The following is a 6,161-nucleotide window of genomic DNA, read 5'->3' as shown; positions in this document are numbered from 1 at the left end:
ACTCGGAGCTTGTTACGGGTACGTTTCTTATTGACAATAAATCTGCTTACGTTTTATTTGATTCGGGTGCGGATAGAAGCTATATGAGTAGAGATTTTTGTGCTAAATTAAGTTATCCATTGATGCCGTTGGATAGTAAATTTTTACTCGAATTAGCAAACGGTAAATTAATTTCAGCAGATTATATATGCCGGAATCGAGAAATTAAACTGGGTAGCGAAATATTTAAGATTGATTTGATACTCATAGAGTTAGGGAGTTTTGATGTAATAGTTGGCATGGACTGGCTGAATAAGGTGAAAGTAGAGATCGTATGTTATAAAAATGCAATTCGCATTGTACGAGAAGAAGGAGAACTCTTAATGGTGTACGGAGAAAAGGGCAACACGAAGCTACATCTTATTAGTAATTTGAAGGCACAAAAACTAATAAGAAAAGGTTGCTATGCTGTTCTAGCACACGTCGAGAAAGTACAAACTGAAGAAAAGAGCATCAATGATGTTCCCGTCACAAAAGAATTTCCCGATGTATTTCCGAAAGAATTACCGGGACTACCTCCACATCGATCTGTTGAATTTCAAATAGATCTTGTACCAGGAGCTGCACCAATAGCTCGTGCTCCTTATAGACTCGCACCCAGCGAGATGAAAGAACTGCAAAGCCAACTGCAAGAACTATTAGAACATGGTTTCATTCGACCAAGCACATCACCATGGGAAGCTCCTGTTTTGTTTGTCAAGAAGAAGGATGGTACATTTAGGTTGTGTATTGACTACAGAGAGTTGAACAAACTTACCATCAAAAACCGTTATCCACTGCCGAGAATTGACGACTTATTTGATCAACTACAAGGCTCGTCAGTTTATTCGAAGATTGATTTACGTTCTGGATATGAGGCAGTGTAGGTGGATTGAATTGTTGAATGATTACGACTTTGAGATTCGTTACTACCCGGGGAAGGCAAATGTGGTAGCTGACGCCTTGAGCAGAAAGGACAGAGAACCCATTCGAGTAAAATCTATGAATATAATGATTCACACTAACCTTACTACTCAAATAAAGGAGGCGCAACAAGGAGTTTTAAAAGAGGGAAATTTAAAGGATGAAATACCCAAAGGATCGGAGAAGCATCTTAATATTCGGGAAGACGGAACCCGGTATAGGGCTGAAAGAATTTGAGTACCAAAATTTGGAGATATGAGAGAAATGGTACTTAAAGAAGCTCATAAAACCAAGTACTCAATACATCCTAGAACGGGGAAGATGTACAAGGATCTTAAGAAACATTTTTGGTGTCCAGGTATGAAAGCCGATATTGCTAAATATGTAGGAGAATCTTTGACGTGTTCTAAGGTCAAAGCTGAACATCAGAAACCATCAAGTCTACTACAACAACCTGAAATCCCGGAATGGAAATGGAAAAACATTACCATGGATTTCGTTACTAAATTGCCAAGGACTGCAAGTGGTTATGATACTATTTGGGTAATAGTTGATCGTCTCACCAAGTCAGCACACTTTCTGCCAATAATAGAAGATGACAAGATGGAGAAGTTAGCACGACTGTATTTGAAGGAAGTCGTTTCCAGACATGGAATACCAATCTCTATTATCTCTGATAGGGATGGCAGATTTATTTCAAGATTTTGGCAGATATTACAGCAAGCATTAGGAACTCGTCTAGACATGAGTACTGCCTATCATCCACAAACTGATGGGCAGAGCGAAAGGACGAAACAAACGCTTGAAGACATGCTACGAGCATGTGTTATTGATTTTGGAAACAGTTGGGATCGACATCTACCGTTAGCAGAATTTTCCTACAACAACAGCTACCATTCAAGCATTGAGATGGCGCCGTTTGAAGCACTTTATGGTAGAAAGTGCAGGTCTCCGATTTGTTGGAGTGAAGTGGGGGATAGACAGATTACGGGTCCGGAGATAATACAAGAAACTACCGAGAAGATCATTCAAATTCAACAACGGTTGAAAACCGCCCAAAGTCGACAAAAGAGCTACGCCGACATTAAAAGAAAAGATATAGAATTTGAAATTGGAGAGATGGTCATGCTTAAAGTTGCACCTTGGAAAGGTGTTTTTCGATTTGGCAAATGAGGGAAATTAAATGCAAGGTATATTGGACCATTCAAGATTATTGATCGTGTCGGACCAGTAGCTTACGTCTTGAGTTACCTCAACAACTAGCGGCTGTACATAACACTTTTCACGTCTCGAATTTGAAGAAAAGTTTTGCTAAAGAAGATCTCAATATTCCGTTAGATGAAATCCAAATCAACGAAAAACTTCAATTCATCGAAGAACCCGTCGAAATAATGGATCGTGAGGTTAAAAGACTTAAGCAAAATAAGATACCAATTGTTAAGGTTCGATGAAATGCTCGTAGAAGACTCGAGTTCACCTGGGAATGAGAAGATTAGATGAAGAAGAAATACACGCATCTATTTCCATAAGATTCGTCAACACCTCCAACTACTTAAAATTTCGGGACGAAATTTATTTAACGGGTAGATACTGTAGTGACCCGAACTTTTCCATGTTTATATATATTAAATGAAATTGTTATCTACATGATTAAATGTTTCCAACATGTTAATCAATCAAACTTGTTAAGACTTGATTAAATGAAATAAGTTTCATATAGACAATTGATCACCCAAGTTGACCGGCGATTCACGAACGTTAAAACTTGTAAAAACTATATGTTGACGTATATATGGATATATATATATATAGTTAACATGATATTATGATAATTAAACATATCATTAAGTATATTAACAATGAACTACATATGTAAAAACAAGACTACTAACTTAATGATTTTGAAACGAGACATATATGTAACGATTATCGTTGTAACGACATTTAATGTATATATATCATATTAAGATATATTAATACATCATGATATCATGATAATGTAATAATTTAACATCTCATTTGATTTAATAAACAATGGGTTAACAACATTTAACAAGATCGTTAACCTAAAGGTTTCAAAACAACACTTATATGTAACGACTAACGATGACTTAACGACTCAGTTAAAATGTATATACATGTAGTGTTTTAATATGTATTCATACACTTTTGAAAGACTTCAAGACACTTATCAAAATACTTCTACTTAACAAAAATGCTTACAATTACATCCTCGTTCAGTTTCATCAACAATTCTACTCGTATGCACCCGTATTTGTACTCGTACAATACACAGCTTTTAGATGTATGTACTATTGGTATATACACTCCAATGATCAGCTCTTAGCAGCCCATGTGAGTCACCTAACACATGTGGGAACCATCATTTGGCAACTAGCATGAAATATCTCATAAAATTACAAAAATATGAGTAATCATTCATGACTTATTTACATATAAACAAAATTACACATCCTTTATATCTAATCCATATACCAACGACCAAAAACACCTACAAACAATTTCATTCTTCAATTTTCTTCATCTAATTAATCTCTCTCAAGTTCTATCTTCAAGTTCTAAGTGTTCTTCATAAATTCTACAAGTTCTAGTTTCATAAAATCAAGAATACTTCCAAGTTTGCTAGCTTACTTCCAATCTTGTAGAGTGATCATCTAACCTCAAGAAATCTTTATTATTTACAGTAAGATATCTTTCTAATACAAGGTAATACTCATATTCAAACTTTGATTCAATTTCTATAACTATAACAATCTTATTTCGAGTGAAAATCTTACTTGAACTTGTTTTCGTGTCATGATTCTGCTTCAAGAACTTTCAAGCCATCCAAGGATCCTTTGAAGCTAGATCCATTTTTCTCATTTCCAGTAGCTTTATCCAGAAAACTTGAGGTAGTAATAATGTTCATAACATCATTCGATTCATACATATAAAGCTATCTTATTCGAAGGTTTAAACTTGTAATCACTAGAACATAGTTTAGTTAATTCTAAACTTGTTTGCAAACAAAAGTTAATCCTTCTAACTTAACTTTTAAAATCAACTAAACACATGTTATATATCTATATGATATGCTAACTTAATGATTTAAAACCAAAAAACACGAAAAACACCGTAAAACCGGATATACGCCGTTGTAGTAACACCGTGGGCTGTTTTGGGTTAGTTAATTAAAAACTATGATAAACTTTGATTTAAAAGTTGTTTTTCTGGGAAAATGATTTTTCTTATGAACATGAAACTATATTCAAAAATCATGGTTAAACTCAAAGTGGAAGTATGTTTTCCAAAATGGTCATCTATACGTCGTTCTTTCGACTGAAATGACTACCTTTACAAAAACGACTTGTAACCTGTAATTCCGACTATAAACTTATATTTTTTCTGTATAGATTCATGAACTTAAGTTCAATATGAAACCATAGCATTTGGATTCACTCAAAACGGATTTAAATTGAAGAAGTTATGGGTAAAACAAGATTGGATATTTTTTGATTATTTTAGCTACGGGAAATGTTTAACAAATCTATACAAATCATATCCTAGCTAACTTATATTGTATTATACATGTATTCTAATATATTATGTAATCTTGGGATACCATAGACACGTATGCAAATGTTTTGACATATCATATCGACCCATGTATATATATTATTTGGAACAACCGTAGACACTCTATATGCAGTAATGTTGGAGTTAGCTATACAGGGTTGAGGTTGATTCCAAAAATATATATACTTTGAGTTGTGATCTAGCCTGAGACATGTATACACTGGGTCGTGGATTGATTCAAGATAATCTATATATCGATTTATTTCTGTACATCTAACTGTGGACAACTAGTTGTAGGTTACTAACGAGGACAGCTGACTTAATACACTTAAATCTTTAAAACATAATAAAAATGGTTGTAATTATATTTTGATCATACTTTGATATATATACGTACATATTTGTATAGGCTCGTGAATCTATCCGTGGCCAAGTCTTATTTCCGAGGAAGGAAATATCTGTGAAAGTGAGTTATAGTCCCACTTTTAAAATCTAATATTTTTGAGATGAGAATACATGCAGGTTTTATAAATGCTTTACAAAATAGACACAAGTACGTGAAACTACATTCTATGGTTGAATTATCGAAATCGAATATGCCCCTTTTTATTAAGTCTGGTAATCTAAGAATTAGGGAACAGACACCCTAATTGACGCGAATCCTAAAGATAGATCTATTGGGCCTAACAAACCCCATCCAAAGTACCGGATGCTTTAGTACTTCGAAATTTATATCATATCCGAAGGGTGTTCCGGAATGATGGGGATATTCTTATATATGCATCTTGTTAATGTCGGTTACCAGGTGTTCACCATATGAATGATTTTTATCTCTATGTATGAGATGTGTATTGAAATATGAAATCCTGTGGTCTATTGTTACAATTTGATATATATAGGTTAAACCTATAACTCACCAACATTTTTGTTGACGTTTAAAGCATGTTTATTCTCAGGTGAATATTAAGAGCTTCCGCTGTTGCATACTAAAATAAGGACAAGATTTGGAGTCCATGTTTGTATGATATTGTGTAAAAACTTCATTCAAGAAACATATGTCGATGTAATATCTTTCTATTGTAAACCATTATGTAATGGTCGTGTGTAAACAGTATATTTTAGATTATCATTATTTGATAATCTACGTAATGTTTTTAAAATCTTTATAGATAAAATAAAGGTTATGGTTGTTTTAAAAATGAATGCAGTCTTTGAAAAACGTCTCATATAGAGGTCAAAACCTCGCAACGAAATCAATTAATATGGAATGTTTATAATCAATATGAACGGGACATTTCAATATCCATATCCATTTAGATCGTCCATATCCACAAATAATCGGGTGGATCGGATGAATATCCACTGGATCGGGTATCCATTGCCATCCCAAAGATTCATAATTCTAAATATTATGGTGTCCCATGTCCAGCCGTCCCCAACGTTGATTTGAAAGAATTCGGGAAAACTTGTAACGATAACCGGTTAGAGGCGGTGTCGCAGCCGTCCCGGACGTTGATTTGAAAAACGCCGCGAAACTTGTAACGATACCCGGTGCTCTAAATCGAAATAGAGCCATCAAGTATCGGAGTCAATCTTTTAAGTGTAACACCTATCTGTATTAAAAAACTAGACGCGTTTAACAA

The sequence above is a fragment of the Rutidosis leptorrhynchoides genome, chromosome 4, assembly GCF_046630445.1.
Source record: "Rutidosis leptorrhynchoides isolate AG116_Rl617_1_P2 chromosome 4, CSIRO_AGI_Rlap_v1, whole genome shotgun sequence".
Lineage (NCBI taxonomy): Eukaryota > Viridiplantae > Streptophyta > Magnoliopsida > Asterales > Asteraceae > Rutidosis > Rutidosis leptorrhynchoides.
Note: the sequence above shows the minus strand (reverse complement) of the source record.